This window comes from Camelus ferus, chromosome X, assembly GCF_009834535.1.
Source record: "Camelus ferus isolate YT-003-E chromosome X, BCGSAC_Cfer_1.0, whole genome shotgun sequence".
In the NCBI taxonomy this organism is placed as follows: Eukaryota; Metazoa; Chordata; class Mammalia; order Artiodactyla; family Camelidae; genus Camelus; species Camelus ferus.
Window position 1 is genome coordinate 63422845 of NC_045732.1, and position 19100 is coordinate 63441944.

Below are 19100 nucleotides of genomic sequence, written 5' to 3' on the forward strand. Positions count from 1 at the left end.
AGCAGGATTGCATTCTGTTCTTCAGCTTCTCCCTCTGATCTGCTCTCTATGGAAAAGCACCCAACCTAGTCCAAAGATCCAGCGGAGACAGAGCTCATTCCAGACCCTTGAGCCTTCACCCCGTCTCCCTCGGCCCCCCTCTGCCAAGCAAAACTTTTTCTTTCCTCATGTAGTTGCAAAACACAAGCTCCAGCATATGTGACTGGACACCATTCCCTGTATTTTGGTGAAGGGATGAGGAATACGTCACCCCCAAATATGTCTCTTTAGCGTACTGATTATTTTGAATTAAACATACTCAGGAAACAGCTGGTGCAAGAAGGATACTCTGGTCCTTTTTTGTCCTCCTGAAAGCAGGAGCTAAATCTCCTACGTGAAAGGCATCCTCCCTGTACCAGGAAGATTGACATTCTTATCACTGGAGATGGGGAATTTAGGGCCTAGAAGATTGTATAAACAAACCTAGTTACTTCACCATTTACTACTCTGAGCCCAAACCCCTTTGTCTTGTCAATTCACAAATGCATTATTTCTTTGTCTAAAAGGTATAAAAGCTTACTGCTCTGGTCACTTCTAAAGGGTATAGATAGATGACTATTTCAGGAAGGGAGCTATCACCCTAGATCACTATAGTAAGAACAAGGTATGTAGACAGAGAGGAACCCAGCAAAGTTTGTTAAAATTCCTATGTCACATTGTCGCTTCATGACTCAGTAAATATTTGTTTACCAAATGTGCTTTTTCATCTCCGTATGAATAGCCTTCCTCCCCTTTGAAGTCCCAAACCACTCTCCTCAACATCTTCTTTTGTCTTTATCTGAAGTTGGTATTTAAGGTGAGAGTTTCAGCCACTTTGGAGAATTACCCAGTTCTCCTGGGTCTCTTCTATGTATGCATGTTATTAAACTTTTGTGTGATTTTTCTTCTGTTAATCTGTCTCATTTAATTCCTAGACCAGCCAGAAGAACCTAGAAGAGGTGATGAAAACCTCCTCCTCCCCAGGAGTTCTCTGAATATATTCAGTGTTTTGGGAGGTGAGCCTTTGCTAGAGGCTGGAAGCAGGGGATGCTATTTGTAATGTCCCTTTCAGCTCTGTCAGTAGGAAATATGGATGCTCCAAATCAGATGCTCCAAATTGCTGATGGAGATACTGAGACAATCGCTACTTTCCAAGTGATTTCAAGACTGACTGATGTGTTAAGTTGCTTTTAATGTATAGAGGAAAAACTGCACAGAAGGGTGATTCTTGCCCACCTTGTACAATAAAGAAACAAAAGTCTCTTAAAATAAATAAGAACTTTTAAAGGAATTTCCTACAACGACCACCACCAAAAAAAAGAAAGAAGGAAAGAAAGAAAGAAAGATGGAGAGAAGGAAGGAAGGAAAAGAAGGAGAGAGAGAGAGAAAGAAAAAGAAAGTCATAAGTTGCAGGAAAAAAGAAAAAAAAAAATCTGTTTTTAATGTAATCAAGTTTACATAGCCAAAGGAATTGAGTAGGAGGAATAAGCAAGGTTGTTTGCAGAGGTTAAGTAAAATCTAACAGAGCCAGACCCCAAATGGAATGATTATAGACCAAGAATAACTAGATATGTGGGAGTGGAAGAAAGACTTCACCATGCTGAAACCTCAGTAAAAGTTCAGGGCAAAAAGATTGGATCCAAAGTATTAACACCTACTAAAAAAGATAATAAAGTCGTGTGCACTAAACTGGAAATTAGAAAATTGCAATTTCATTGAAACTGTCTCCTGAATGAGAAAGAAGTGGTGTTTCCAACTTTTAGAAAACAACAATAAGATTTTTTTTAAGACAAAAGAGGGGTCGTATGGACACACTACGATGGTACTACTTAATTGGGAGACACATACAAAGCAAAGCACATGTTAAAGGGACCAGCTAAGAACTAATTGCTGTTGGTTTAATTTTTTTTTTTTTATAACAAATCCTACTGCTGATAAGGAAACAAAGTTTAAAGAAACTAAACCTTGTGGGAGAAAATGCTAAGAAGGCTGACGGGGCGGAATGGGCAGAATTGCCTGCTATGCCTCTTAGGGAAGAAAACAACTTTACATACAACGCAAGAGACAAGGAATGCTATGCAAAAATGTTTTCTATAAATAAATATAACAAAAGGAAAAAATACTGTTTGAATGCCAATCGAAATGTAGTGCTGCTGTGAAAAGAAAAATGGTAAATCTGGGTTGTGGGGAGATGGCTGGCTAGGGCCCCAGAGAATGGATCAGACTCACGTTAGCCAAGCCCTGGGGCAATGTCCTAGGCCCTTTACCTACAGCAGGGGGGTACTTCCTCTTCCTTATCACAACTAACCAATGGGGCACCGGTTAAATTACCTGCCCAAGGTCACACAGTAAGTGGCAGAGCTGGAACTCAGCCCAAGTATAGTTCCCTGTGCTATGTAGTATGACTTTGTTGTTTATGTATTTTACATACAGTAGTAGTATCTGCAAATCCTGAGCTCCCAATTTATCCCTTCCCCACCCCTTCCCCCTCAGTAACCATAAATTTGCTTTCTACGTCTGTGAGTCAGTTTCTGGTTTATAAATAAGTTCATTTTTTTTGTTTTGTTTTTTTTTTTGGATTCCCCATATAGGTGATATCATATGGCATTTTTCTTTCTCTTTCTTAAAGCCTGTTCCTTCCATTAAACTGGGATATATCTAGAAAGTTCTCAGAAGGTTTACATTTCTCAGCTCCACAATCACAATGCTACTAAGAGCAAGAGGTGTGTTAGGAGTGCCTCAAATCTGTAAATAAAACATTGAAAAAATCTGATAAATTCCTATTTACAGAGGAGAGAGGGTAGATCTGGCAATGGGCTTAAAGAAGGCAAAATATCCCATCCCCACATTCACAATAGTTTAATAGGTGATGGAGATGGAATGTTCTTAATTGCTAAAGCAGACAAAAGGAAAAACTGGGGTTCAGTATAGGACATTGCAAAGAATATCATTATAAAGAAGAGTTCTGTATAACAAAATCATTTCTATTTCTCATGAGGGGGTCAAGATAATTCCATGTGGTAATGAGAAATTGTACGTGATAAATAACCCTATACAACTAGTGTTTTTTTCTCCTCCTTAAATTTATATTAAATATTTTTTGTAAAGAATTGTGTATTGTGTGTTTTCGTACTGTATTTTGTGGAGCTGATGTACAGAACAAACACCCTTCCACTTACTTCCCACACTTCCAGTGGCCTCATAAGTGTCTTCCTTGGCCCGATTCTAGTCCCAACTAGTTGTACCCTTCCGCCTGCTGCCAGAAGGAACTTGGTAAAACACAAGCCTGACAATGACAGTTCTTGGCTTCGAAGTTGTCAGTGACACCCCATTGCTCAAGCCTGCCTTTCCAGACACATCTCCACTCACTCCCCTCAAGCACTCTTCGCATTAACTATACCAAAATACTCACTGTTCCCAAAGGGAGGAAGCTGCTCTGCCTTTGTGCATGCTCTTCTCCATGTCCAAAATGTCTTTTCTAAGCTTTTTTTAAAACCTGGCAGTGCCATCTTTCCATTAGCTCAAATGACACGTCCTCAGTGAAACTTTCCAGAGTCCATCAGGCAGAATTATTATTCATTTTTATCCATCTTTCTGATTAATATTTTTGGAATCTGAATGTGTCTTATCATCAACATGGATATTTATTATGGTGGTGATTCCCCAGCCCACTGAAAATCTGCTACTCATTAGATAGTACATCTCAGAATTAAGGAACTGTTACGGTTATTCCCTTATCTTTGTTACCATAGCACTGGCACTTAACAACTCTTTAAGTGCCTGTGAGGTACCAGATGCTGGCAATGCAATAGTGGAAAACACAGACACGGTCACTGTCCTCAGTATATTCTTGTTGGGGAGACAGACAAATAAAACAAAATGACGGGTAATCCTCAAGATAATCAACAAATAAAGTATGGGCATTGTGTGGTGTGTTACAAAGTAAACAAACAAGGTGCTACGGAAGTGCATCCTTTTGGAATGTGCTTATCGTTGTGGTTGCATCAGCTGCAATCCATTTCCTTGCCTTTCTCGGGCATATCACTAGACTATATCTCCTAGTCTGCTTGCATCTAGGTGGGGCCACGTGACTAGTTCTTGCCAATGGAATGTGAGTGGAGGCCATGTGTGTCATGATTTGGAGAAGGCTGTTAAAAAACAGGTGAAACTTTTCCATATTTTCTTCCACCCCTTGTCACCCAGCCAGAAGCAGAAGATTCAGTGGAGGACTCCAAGGCACTAGGGATGGCAGAACACACCATAGGAGGAATCTGGGGTCCTGACTGGCTTGGTAGAAGGCTTCCCACTTATCACCTAATTGGACTTTGTGGAGAATGAGAACTAAACCTTTATTCTGTGTAGTCACTTAGATATTGGAATTCTTTGTTACAACAGTTAGACTGCCTTGACTTACAGGGTGATCATAGCATCTATTGGGCTGGGATCAACATAAGGATTTGAGACAGTGATATGACTATGTCAGAGAAGCATTTATTCCCTCTTGGGAGCTGTCACAAAGAATCTTGATCCATAGTGCAGGAACTGCTCTGTAGGTAATTTAACTCTCCTCATATGTTCATTGCTCTATCAAGGAAGTGACATTAACAACCTGCCAAAGCAAAAGAACCCCGACCGCTCCCAGAGCAAAGCTTAGTAGTTAGGTAAGCAAACTTTCTAAGTGTCTTTTGTCCTTCTAATGTAGAGTTAGCTAATTATTGCCATAGACACTTTTTATAGTGCTTTAATCCTTCTTATAATCACTAAATGGTATCATATGTCAATTGGAAACTTGAAGCAAAACAAGATGAAAGATTTAACCTCTGTCTTGGTGTGATGACCCGTTTGAACACACTGTTCCAACAGGAACTAGGGCATGTACGAAGACATTCTACCTGCCAACTAATTAAGCTCACGGTTTTTCAGTAGTCTTGGTTCATGATATACAGGCCTCTAATTTGGTCAAGCATTGCCAATTACAGAGAAACATTTGCTGAGACTGGGGCAGAGAGAATGTGGTTGCCTCCAAGTTGAGCCACCCATGATCTAGAAATAAAGAACCCAGGATATTGCCTCTAACCCACTTTGCCTAGGCTGGGTCATTTCTGCTGGATGAGAAAGGAAAAATAATAATTTCATTAAGTACCCATGTCCCTACTTGCACCTGTTAAGAGAAAAATGGGTAGGTTTAATGAATTTAGTGAATATTGCTTAATGCAACATTTGAGGATATGGATGGGGATGATGTGGGCTTAAAGTGACTAGGGAGGCCATTTGAGCTATTCCTGTGAAAGAGGGCCAAATAGCATCAAAGTTTTCAAATTGTTAGTGCAGTTGAGGATGTAATACTTAGAAACTTCATCACAAAATCTCAAAATGAACATCTGTAAGGTTGATGATAAATTGAGGAATAGAGATGTAATTGTTTTTTAAGCATTAATTTTCTTGGGAATAATGCACTGCTTGGAATGCTTTAAAAATATACCAAAAGAGGAATACTACTCAGCCATAAAAACCGACAACATAACGCCATTTGCAGCAACATGGATGCTCCTGGAGAATGTCATTCTAAGTGAAGTAAGCCAGGAAGAGAAAGAAAAATACCATATGAGATCGTTCATATGTGGAATCAAAAAAACAAAAATGAAAACAACAAACAAAGCATAAATGCAAAACAGAAACAGACTCATAGACATTGAATACAAACTTGTGGTTGCCAAGGGGGCGGAGGGTGGGAAGGGATAGACGGGATTTCAAAATTGTAGAATGGATAAACGAGATTATACCATATAGCACATGGAAATATACACAAGATCTTATGGTAGCTCACAGAGAAGGAAATGTGATGATGAATATGTGTAGGTTCATGTATAACTGAAAAATTGTTCTCTACCCTGGAATTTGACACAACATTGTAAAATGATTATAAATCAATAAAAAAAGAAAAAAAAGAATATACAAAAAGAAAGCCAAAAAATATGGTCTGACTGCAGCTGACAGGGAAAGGACTGTGCTTGGCAGTCAAGCTGGACAGGGCATCCACGGATCTAAGCTGCAAAAGGAGCGAGCCATGACACATACTTCCAGACACTTGGCTACAGACACTTAGCAGAAGACCCAATTTCTAACGGACTCAGTATACAAAGAATTATAGGTCCTCCCCTGGTCATTCCAGACATCTAAATCATAGGCAGCTAACTGTGCTGAATAACAGCTTGAATGATGAAATAAAAGACACTCATTTGACTCCTGGCTAAATCAGTTACTCCTATCTGCCCAGGGGCATATTACTCCACTTAACCTTCATTTTTCTGATCTGTGAAATGCGGATAAAAACACCTGTTGGTGAGTATTAAATGATGTGATATACAAATAGCATTTGCTTAGCACAGTACGAGCACATTTCGAGAGTTGAATAAATGGCAGATACGATACTGCCTTTCCAAATGAACTTCCTTCACTCCACCTCACAATGCTCCACCCCATTCTCAATACGCATGGATATATGCTTGGGTGATTTTAGTAAAACAGGCTAAGTAGGAGTGTGGTGAAGCATCTCCACAAAGTTAAGTTTTAACAATTTCATTATTTCAAAATATTTTAGAATCAATGCCAGAAAGGGAAATAGACATGTTAGTAATTATGATACATTAAGATTTTGTTGATAAGTAAATTGTCTTCTTTCATGAAAGGTAAAACCTGTCATCTTTGGTCTTGGAGAAAAAAAATCACAGATGTGATTAAAAACCTCAGAGAATAAGTGGAATTATTTAAATTAGATTCCATAATGCTATATTTCATAATTATGAGAAAGTGCTTATTCAAAATTATGTGTAATGGCATGATTGTGGAATTTCCTTGCTAATAAGGATAAAATACTAATAAAAAAATCCATTTTTCATCAATTCCATGGTGCTTATCCTAGTAACCAATCTCCGTGGCATTATTTCATTAAAATACTAATTGAAAGGGGAGCAAACTTTTACAGTTTAGGCTTAAATTATATGGGGGAATTTAAAAATAACAGCTGTAGAAGACAAACTGTTCTTTGGTTTGTCCCTACTATATGAAAGAATTTCATAATTTCTCATTGGCAGGCCCCGTATAAGGCATATCGAACACTGCTCGTGCAAATCTGCAAATCCCCTGGTTTCATCTCCCACCCAGTCGTACCGGGGCAACCTAGCAGGCCTCGACCCGCTTCAATGCAAGGGGGCCACTGGCAGTCCCTTGCCGCTGGACAGCCACAAGTGACTCTCACTTCTAGACACAGGGCTCCTCTGATTCCTTGCTCAGGGATGCTCCAAGAAGGCATTCAAGCAGGGGCAACCTGGAAGTGGGGTGGGGAAAGTTAATACCCTGTAGAGCAACCTTTAGCCAATGGGAAACAGAGCTGATAGTAAAATACTTTTGCCTTTCTTTCACATGGATGGTCTTGGGTTATATTTCAGGAGGCAACTTATGTGGTCCTACCTGACTGAGCACTCAGAGTGAAGGGCCACATGATAAAGCGTCCTTGAATTGGTTCTCCTTTCTTTCCCTATCTCATGCCCTCTGTCTTTCCTTCCTGGCTTATCCCATAAACCAACTCTGAATGCTTGGAAGTGGGCTCCTGGGGCCCTGTGTTGAAGGTTTCTGGTACTCAGTGAGAAAGAATCCGTGATCCATTACCCCACTGAGTGTTTTCCATCCCTGAGTTAGGGATTTCAGGTTGTCATCTGAGGGATTTCTTCCTTACTGAAATCTATCCAATTCATGAAAATCTTAATATAAGTTTGATATCTGACAACCCCTGCATGTCCATCATCACAAAAATCTAAGTTGGATGTGTTTTTTGAAAAAAGTATCTTGCCAAAATTGGGGTCACCTTCAGGGAGTATGTCTTGCTATAGAAATCAGATCATAGTCACTGCTCTGAAGTTTCTTCCAAGTTCTACTCCAGAAGACCCCAGAAGAGTTAGAGTTACTAAATGAACTTTGGCATAAAGCTGTGTGTATGTGTCCAGTGATGTCTTTAAAATTAACTTTTCTGTGAGTTACACTATTAACCTGATTTACCCATTAGAACAGCTGAAAATTTAGATGAACTATTTTACATCTGGTGTGGTTTTTTAAAGTTATTTTTAAAATTTTATTGAAATATTGTTGGTTAACAATATTGCTAGTTTCAGGTGTATGCATTTGGTATCTCTTAACACATGAACACCCTCTAAAACTCAAATGAAAAATCATGAAATTCAATCAAACTTGAGTTAAATCGAATTATATTCTTTGTCCACCTCAACCTATATCACTTGGATCAAATAGCATACAAGTGGCATTACTTAGAGCCTATAGTGCTGTATGTACTTTAGATAATCCCCACCAATGATCTCTTGGAAATTTTTAAATATTGGGAAAGTTTGTAGTGCAGATGGGTGGTGTAGCAATCCTTGAGTGAATTCTTTTTGCCCCTTAAGAGTTGGGAAAAGCTGATCCAAATGTTTTCTCATATTTTTTAATTTCACTAACACTTTTAATATAAGTTCCTTGTGGGGAAGCAGTAGTCTCTTTCTGCACAATTCATGACATGTTTATTGCTTTTTTTCTTCTTCTGATGGACATGTATACACTGCAAGAGACATAAGATCCTGGGTATTTGAAAATTAAAGAACAGCAGCAAAGGGCCAGATGCTGTAGTTATAAAAGTTGCAAAAGTATCATAAACACCAGGTGTGCCATATAAATGCACAGGTTTTTTTACCCTGCCACACTATTATCATATGGTTCCAACATCTGTTCATTCCTGTCCGGGCTTCCCACAGACAGTATTTATTAAAATCAAATACACACTAGCTCTCACTTGTGTGCCTTAAGCAGGAAGTGCCACAGTGGCCTTATTATGAAGTATAAGTGAGCCGATAAAAATTGATTTTTATCAGTAAACTTACAATTATCCTTACAAGCCAATATAGTATCATCTGCCTTTGGTGTGCCTTCTACTTGCTAATTAGTCCATGGTTTCTATGAGAGTGGGGCCAGCACAAAAGATTTTACACTAATTCCAAATAATTAGAGTATGAGAGGAGAGGCCAGTTGAGCTTTGGGAACAGTCTAAAGTATTAGTTAAAGAAATACTGTTTTCTTATTTTCAACTACAGGGCATATTAGAAAGTATAAATAAATATAAACAAATGAATCTTTTAATGAAAGTATTAAAAGGCCTCACAGGCCTACATTATAAAATGATATATTAGAAGCAGCCAACCCGGTACAGAGGAAATAACACTGGTCTGGCAATCACGTCATACGTTCTGGTTTGTAATCTAACCTTACCACTCTTCAAGCCTTAGTTTTCTCATCTGGGAAACGAGGAGACTGGAAAATATGTGCTGTGTTCCCTTCTGGTCTTGCCGATGTATGGTTCTAATGATAAAATAGCTTCAATGATAGAAAATTCTTTTCTGTAGTCCTATGATTTGATACATTCTTCTGTTTTTTGATTATTGTTATGGACTGCATTTTTGTCTCCCTCACCCCCCAGGATTCATGTTGAAGCCCTAACCCCCAGTTAAGATGTTTTTAGGAGGTGAGGCTTTTGGGAAGTAACTAGGTTGTGACGGGGGAGGTCTCATGATGGGATTAGTGTCCTTACAACAGGAGGAAGAGCCCTCTTTCTTTTTGCCACATGGGGATACAACAAAAAGTCGAGAACAGTCTGCAACATGGAAGAGGGATCTCACCAGAACCTGGCCATATTGGCACCCTGATCTCAGACGTCCATGCTCCAGAACTGTAAAAAATAAATTTCTGTTTTTATAAACCAGTTTGTGATACTTTGTTACAGCAGCCTGAACTAAGTCAATTATTTTTCTCTAACTTAATAGGAAATACCCACATTGTATCTGTGTTATCATAAACACCAAGTAGATTACAAATTACTAAACGTTTTCGCTGAATTTTTAAAAGACGCCTAAAAAGATTGATGAGAAATGATGGGCTATCAAGCAAATGTTGGAAGAATTGGTTATCTACTAGAATAGGACAATCAGAACCTCTGTCTACTTAAATTGCAGATGGATTAAGGACTCTAAACCATACATATATGTGGTGGACACTCTGAGGTACGGCCCAGATGTCTCTTCAGTGAAGGACCTACTGCCCCATCTGCTGAGAGTGCTGTTGGAAGACAGTCTTCAGACTCCAGCCTCTTCAGTAATTGCTTCAAGGTGCAAAGAGCTGCCTCCCCCAGGGCCATACCCCTTCCCAGGGAGCCCACATCCAGTGACCTATGAAAAGGCAGGAATATATAGGCCTGGCCATCTCAAAGAACTCAACTAAAAAAAATTTTGAAGGTCCACTCAAGCTCCAGAGGTGCCCATAAAGTGGGCTGAGGTTGTCATTGGCCCAGCATGGTGGCTCAGCTTTGTCCTCTGACCACTTCTGCTTCCTTGCCCTCCATTTTCCAGAGGTGTTGGTCCTGAGAACATTCTCCAATAAACATACAAAAGGCTCAACTCTGTCTCAGATTCTGCACACTGGGTAACTCAACCTGCAACAATACAGTTGAAGAAAATGTAAAAGAATATCTATCTTTAAAATAATCTTTTGTGGGCAAGTCTTTCTTTTTTAATTTCTTTTTTATTTTTAATACAGTTTTGAAAGGTTACTTTCTATTTACAGTTATTAAAAAATATTGGCTACATTATATCTAGTTTTTCTTCAGCAGAACATAAAAGCTAGAAGCCATAAAGGAAGAAATGGAAAGATAGGATTGCATGAAAATTAAAATTTTATTTCTGTATTATGAAAGGCATCCTAAACAAAATTTTTTTAAAAAGGCATTGGATTTGGCAAAAAATATTTTTAACATACATAATAGACAAAGAGTTCATATCAACAATATATAAAGAGCTCCTATAAATCATTAAGGAGAAGGCACCCTCCCCCATCCATAACACTAATGTATATGAAGAAATTCAAGAAAAAGAGATGTTGCCAATAAAATAGGAAAAGATGCTCTCAGCCTTATTTGAAATCAAAGAAATCTTACTTGAAATCAAAAAATGCAAATAAAAAGCAGCTAACTTGTAAAACAAAAAAGATTGATAATGTACACAACTGGCAAGAAGGTGGGAGAAATGGGCATTTGATATTTGTGGAAATTTTTTGAAGGACACTTGGGCAATAATCTATCAACATTTTAAATATACATACCTTTTGATCTAGCAATTCTCCTTTTTGGAATATATGCTACAGAAATATTAGCACATGCACACAAAAATATGTGCATAAGAATTTTTTGGAAGAATTATTTTTATAAAAGAAAAAAATTTGAAACACACATCCAAAAAAAGAGAATATGTTTAAAAACATCACTGTGCATACATACTGTGAAATGCTATACAGATGCTAAAAGGAATGAGGTTCATCCATATGTATCGGCATAGAAGGATATTTGTGATATATGTTCACAGAAAGAGAAGTTGCAGAAAATGTATAATACATTTATATATGTATATATATGTATACACTTTATAAATGCATATGAAAAGTTCTGGAAAAAGATGCACACTAGGACAGAAGAGTTGGGAGTGGTGCTCTGGTAAGAGGACATATACTTTTACTCTAGATACCTCTGAATTATTCAATACTTTTACATGGAGCTTGCGTTACTTTTATAGGGAAAGCAATTTGAAAGATAAAGAATAAAAGCTACTACTAGATAAACAAGACTTGACGTTTTTCATTTATTGGTAATACTTCATTACTACTATTACTACTATTAGTACTACTACTACTACTACTACTGTTACTAGAGTCAGTCATTTGGAATTTCCTTTACTCTAAACACTCCATAATGTATTCTATAGAATTCCATTTTTCTGAAAATGATCTAATTTACATTATCTAATCACACTCCATCATTATCCTCTTTCACACAAATATCTTGAAAACCAAGTAAGTGAAGAGGACTGCTGAATCTTATAGAAAATAATTTAAAATTGTCTGGATTCAAGTCCACAGGATTCACTTTATTTCCCTAAGAGGCTGTGGTAGGGGAGCAAAATTTGCCACTTCAAAATGTGTCTCTTTGGCATGAGGATTACTTTAGGCTGATTATTTTTAAAAAACAGAAGGCTCAGGAAGTTTTTCCTGCCACCTCTCCCTTAACTGCCTATAAGGATTTAGATAGAGGGCCTATTCCTGGAACAGAACTATCACTAGAGATATCTGCCAAGAACATGGACTAGGTGTGGTGAGGAAAACTTGGCAGGACCTAGAAATCAGAGTCCACTCTGTGTCACATTGTCTCTGTAACATTGTCTCAGGAAACATTTATTTACCAAATATTTGCTTTCCCATCTCCACATGAATAGCCTTCCTCCCCTTTGAAGTCCCAAATCACTACCTCCAACATCTTTTGTCTTTAGCTGAAGATGGTATTTAAGGTGAGAGCCTCATCCACTCTGGAGAGTTACTCAGTTCTCCTGGGTCTCTCCCAGGTATACATGTTATTAAACTTTTATGTGATTTCCACTTGTTAATGTGTCTCATGGCAATTTAATTCTTCAGCCAGCCAGAAGAACTTAGAGTAGAGGAAAATTTCTTCCTCCTCAACAGTTGGTGGTGTCAGTAGGATAAACTTCCCTGGCTGGACTCTGTTTCCTTTGAGGCTGCTTCAGCTGCGAGATCCTGGGGACATCTGACAAGCACCAGCAGAAGGCAAGAATTCTTCCCATGTCAGTCTCCTAAATCTCTGCCTGCAGAGTCTGTTGGAAATGAGAGTGGTAAGAGCCCTTTTTCTCTTTTCCCAATTTAGATTAGCAGGAGAAATATTTGTGGAGCTAGCTTCTTAGACTTAGTGACTGGTAAATTTGGTAGAGTACTCTTGGCTTTATTGATCCATTTCCTCCTAGAGATGGTCACTATTTTTCTTTGTCTCTATTGTGTCATTTGCAATAAGAAGGAAAATCCATAGGATAGGATGCAAGCATAGCCTCTTTAAGCCTGTTTTCTGGGCTGGCCCCCAAAGACTGGTGAATTTGTGGAGCTCATCAGATCAGCATCTTTTTAGGCAGACTTCCGTGGGTTAAGATGCACATGAGGTAAAAGCTGTTGCTGAGGGACATCTTGGAAGCCAAAGCCACAAGATTGGTGGGCATGTATCAAGCATTTAAGAGCCATTAAGGCACTCGCCACCTCCAGGAGGCACCTGTGATAGGATAAGTTGGTTACAGCATGGGTTAGATTGACACTAGCTCACCTGCCAACCTCCATAAAATTTCCATGCAGTGAGGTACTCTGTAAAGCAACACACAATCCCTAGCCCCATGGCATATCCCTCCTAAGTATTAGTTTGGCACCAAGAGACCCATGGCTTAGCTAGAGCTATTAATGTGCATCTAAGAAAAACTGGTTGAGTTTTTCTTTTCATCTTGTCCTATGTCCTGAGCACTTGGCTTTATGACCGGTGAGAATATTCTCTTTGGTCTCTGCCATCTGGAAGTACATATACCTGCATGCATTTGGCAGTCAAATAGACCGGGATTCTGAGCATCTGTAGCCAGTTGGTCAGAAGCACAGGTGACAACCTGAGCTTGTGACTGGTGTTTCTTTGTCCAGCCATGCCAGCTCTCAGGGGAATTTGTCAAAAGGGGTCCCAGTCCATAACAGACCTTTGTTGTTTCAACCTTCGTTGTCTTGTTAGTGCCACCTGTGACAACAAAGGTCTGTGCTTATCTAGGCTGACTCTGGGAATGACTTTTCTGGATCTTGTGAAGGCTGCATCCTTGCACTCTCTTGTGGGACATCTCTTGCAAGGCTTATTGGTTTGAGTAGCTATTAACATCCTACTTGTCAATGGCTAGACAATGGATCCTTTGAATTGAAAAAACTTCTAAATTGCTAAATTTTTAGAGAGCACTCATTGCAAACAGCTATTTTATTAGTACCTGTGGAAAGACAAAGGTGGATACAAAGAAATATGACTAGCCTTGATAACTCCCATAATTAAAAAAAAAATTCAGGGTGCCTTATTGAATCTGCAGTTTCACCCTACATTCATGGGTCTTACAGATGCTAATAAAAACATTAGGTTATTTAACAAGAGAATGGGAAAAAAGCCAAAGGGAAAGTCACGGGACTCTTCCCAAAAAAGGTAGAAATTTGCAAAAGGTTATTAAGAAATAAGGCAAATAAGACAAACAGGAGAACAAAGAGAAATTAGAAAGAAAAGAGTCATGGGACTTTTCCCAGCAGGGTAGAAATCCTTAGATAGCTATAAGAAATGGGATGAATAAAATGGACTTTGATGGGCTTAAAACAGATTTTAATACAGCATTACCTAGGGTTGGGTGGGACAAAGTAAGCCCGTACTAGTCTCCCAACATTAAAAGTCCCCAAACAAATCTCTTTTTCCTCAGTTTGGAGAAATTTTAAAAGCCGGAAGAGAAAAATTACACAGAGCAAACTGACCAGCAACAGCTAGGCTGATTAATCAAGTTAAAGACTTGACAAAAAGGCCTTGGTCCCTTGGCTCAAACCCTCACTGCGGACCCAAGACTTTTTACACAGAAGTGGGTAAAATGGCCAGGGGATGGAGGAGAGAAGTTTCTGAGATTCTTTGATGTGGGAGTCCAGTGAGCTGTGGTACTAAACCCCATTAGTGGAACTCTGACTTGGGTTACAATCAGATTGAGAAAACGTAAAAGTGCATGTGTTGCTAGTGTTTTAAAGGTTGGAATGTTTGGGAAGATGTTATGTAGAGAAGTTATGTCAACATTGCCTGGGTGTTTTATGGGAATGGATGTTATGTCTGGCCAGGAATGCTTCTTCTACCCAATATCATTCGACCGAGACCTGTTGATGGGGTTCTAATTGAGGCTATTGTTAAAGGTATAGGAATCTATGGAATTGAGGTGACAGTTTGTAGGTAAATTGGTGTATTTGAATGGGCTTTGTGTACAGTGGTTCCATCTCTTTGTCTGATTGTACTGTGTGGGCGGACACTGTGTCTCACTGGGGAATATTTCCCCTGCCTGGTATTGTAAAACAGGGCAGGTAAATCCACCCTTTTGGCAATGTTAATTGAACATGCTGAAGGGAGCCAACAGGGTTGCCTGAGCCCACACAGTGTCAGGTGGAAGCTGGGAGCTGATATTTTGGAATTAAGAGGAGCACTAGTGGAAGTTTTTGCCTCTAGGTAAGTTGGCCTGCCATTGAATTGTGTGATTAGAAAGAGGGCCTTTGTTGAATGCCTTGTGTAGATTTTTTGAAGGCATAATATATCAAACCCTGCAGTTCTAGAGCATATAAATCTTTTGATTTGCATTTCAGTGTAAACCTTCTCCTTGGTGTAAAGAAGCAAACTGAAAATAATGTTGTTGGATTGGTGGATTGGCCTTTTTATATCATTTAGGCAGCAACCCAGTTCTTTGGGGAATTAAAACAACTGACTTCATCTTGTAAATATCTACAAACTAGAAATGTGGCTTCTATAAACAATTCAAAAGCTCACGTATCTTTACCATCCCCATCCCCCCCATTTATTTCAAAATGCTTGTAGATATTAGGACATTAGAACCATGCCATTAGAACTGTCTCCTAAAGAAAAAGAAACAAAAGCAAAATGAACAAATAAGACCTGATTAAACTTAAAAGCTTTTGCACAGTGACAGAAACCACTGACAAAACAAAGACAACTTACTGAATGGGAGAAAATATTTGCAAGTGATATGACCAACAAGGGGTTAATATCCAAAATATATAAACATCTCATACAACTCAACATCAAAAGAACAAACAACTCAATCAAAAAATGGACAGAAGACCTGAATAGACATTTTTCCAAAGAGACATATGGCCAACAGGCTCATAAAAAGATGCTCAACATCACTAATTATCAGGGAAATGCAAGTCAAAACCACAGTGAGGTATCACCTCACACCTGTCAGAATGGCTTTCGTCTTAAAAGACCACAAACAACAAATGTTGGTGAGGATATGGAGAAAAGGGACCCCTTGAACACTGTTGGTGGGGATGTAATTTGGTGCAGCCACTATGGAAAACAGTATGGAAGTTCCTCAAAAAACTAAAAATAGAACTACCATATGATCCAGCAATTCTGCTCCTGGAATATATATGAAGAGAATGAAAATGCTATCTCAAAAAGATACGTGCACCCAAATGTTCATAGCAGCATTATTTATAACAACCAAGGTATGGAAGCAACCGAAGTGTCCTTCAACAGATGAATAAATAAAGAAGATGTGGTATATTCCTCAGCCATAAAAATTATTGAAATTCTGCCATTTGCAACAATGTAGATGGACACAGAAAGTATTATGCTTAGTGAAATAAGTTAAAAAGAGAAAGACAAATACTCTATGTTATCACGTTATCACTTATATGTGGAATCTCAAAAATAAAACAAATGAGTAATGAAAGAGGAACAGACTCACAGAAATCTAAAACATGCTAGTAGCTACCTGTGGAGAGAGGGGAAGGGAGGAGGGCAAGATAGGGTATGGGATTAAGAGATACAGACTACTATATATCAAATAGATAAGAAACAAGGATATATTCTACAGCAGAGGGAAAGGTAGCCATTATTTTGCAATACCTTTAAATAGAGTATAATTTATAAAAATATTGAATCACTATGTTGTGCACCTGAAAGTAATATATTACATTAGAAGTTAACCCAAATGTTTTTAAGTTAACATGATAAAAAATAATCTTTGTAGATACAAACTTATTTACATTTGTTGGTTTACTTAAAATAGGCTTGTCTTCAGAGTCATCACCATTCAATATAATGCAGACATGCAGCTTTTATTCTACTTGAATTATTAATCAAATAAATTCATGTTCTCTATGTTACAAATTTTGTCAACAACAACAAAAAGCTTGAGATGATGGTTGACTTTGTCCAACATCTCATAAAGTTTTCATAGGTCATCTAAATATGATTGTTAAGAACAAATAAAATTAAGTAGATGTAAGTAGGATAAAAGTTTTTAAACTTAAAAAATAATTATGTTATGGTATATGTACTTAAAAATAGCATCTAAAATCTTTAAGGTTTTGTTCAGTTAAATGTGTTAAATTCATTGAATACCTAGATCATTTCCAAATAATATAAAATAATAAAACATTTGTTAATGAACATAAGTCTGTCTATTTTTGGCCTCCTATTGTAGAGAAACTAGAGACAAATTTGGGTCTGTTGGTAAATATTTTGTACTTTATAAAGACTGTACTCTGAAATAGCATATGTCTCTAGAAATTATAAAATGTATTTATAAATTTTCCAAGCCACAAGATGCTAACGTAAATGACAGTTCACAATTGTTTACTTCTTAAGATACATGCACCCCAATGTTCATAGCAGCACTATTTACAGTAGCCAAGACATGGAAGCAACCTAAATGTCCATTGACAGATGACTGGATAGTGATATCATATGTGAAATCTTAAAAAAAGAAAGAAAAGAAACAAATGAACTTATTTACAAAACAGAGATAGACTCACAGACATAGAAAACAAACTCATGGTTACCAGTGGGGAAAGGGGGTGGGGAGGGATAAGTTAGGAGTTCAGGATTTGCAGATACTAACTACTATATATAAAATATATGAACAACAAGGTCCTACTGCATAACACAGGGAACTATATTCAATATCTTGTAATGGCCTATAATGAAAAAGAATATGAAAAGGAATATATATATGAATCACCATGCTGTACACCAGAAATTAACACAACATTGTAAATCGATTATACTTCAATAAAAAAAAAACAACAAAAAACAAAGCAAAAAAACCCAATTGTTTACTTCTTAAAGTTTCTAAGGATTAAGAATTCATATATGTAATTAAAGCTAGAAACAATAAAACATCTCTGTATGCAAGGAAAATAAGATGTATTTGGGGGTAAGAAAAAATATGAGGAGTGGGGATACTATCTTGTTGAGAGAAATGAAAATATTTGTTCTAAAATAAAGGTGGTTATTTCAAGCATGGAGAAAAACGAAAAGAGACAAGCTAAAATGGACATAGAAAGTTGTAAAAGGTTTATGGAAAAGGAATCTTGGGAAAGAAATTATATGTGTGATCTAGCTGAATGCACTTAGAAAAGGGTTTTAAAAATAAGTTTTAATATAAAAAATGTACTTACGTAAAACTAAAACAATATTTTTCATCTGCTAAAAGGACAGTTTTCTTAGATTGTTGGTCTTCTCTTAATAAGAAATTGTAAAGAAAGTTTCTCTTTACCTTTGATACAATTTTACTAGAAAAACAAAGTTTCTACAGTTTGTCTTTTTCAAGTCTTTGATTACTTAGAAGGAAAAAAAGTCTTTTCAATATTATAAGAACTAAGTTTTTTTTTTACAGCTATTTGACTGTCTGTATTTGCCTGTGAAATCTTTGTCACTTGATTAAATTGATAGCTAGTATTGTTTCACAGTAACTTATGATCCTATTTAACCAGGTATTTTAAAACCTTTTGATATTTTTGACAAACTACACCAAAATCAACTTCTAAAAGAAGCCTTATTTACCTGGAAATAATTTGGGGTCCCTGGAACATCTCAAAAGATTTATTTTCTCCTTATAAAAGAGAGGCGTTAAACTAATTAGGTTTATTTAGTATGTTAAATTACATGGGAAGTATTGTCAAATAAGTGATAAGCCTTGTTAGGTTATATTATATGAGTATATGTATTAATATAAATGTTCTAGAAATTATATGAAGTTCCAAACATTTGGATATAATGTTATCAGTTGTAATTCTAATTATTATCTTAAAATGTTATATGTCACAGAAATAATCAAATTTCCTTGTCATTTGTATTATAATGAATCATATCTTCAACTATGCCATTTTAATTCCTTTGTCACTTATAGACATTTACTGTTTTATTCTGATGCTTTTGCAAAAATGTTTCAAGAAGATTCACAGAAAAAACTTTTGAAAAATATAGGTTTCTAAATGAGCTAATAAATATGATTATAATTTTTATGACTTTTGGTCTAAAATATTATTTTCTTTTTAATCTTTGTTTTCCAAGTGTGAGGAAATTTTTCATCTTATGCTAACAA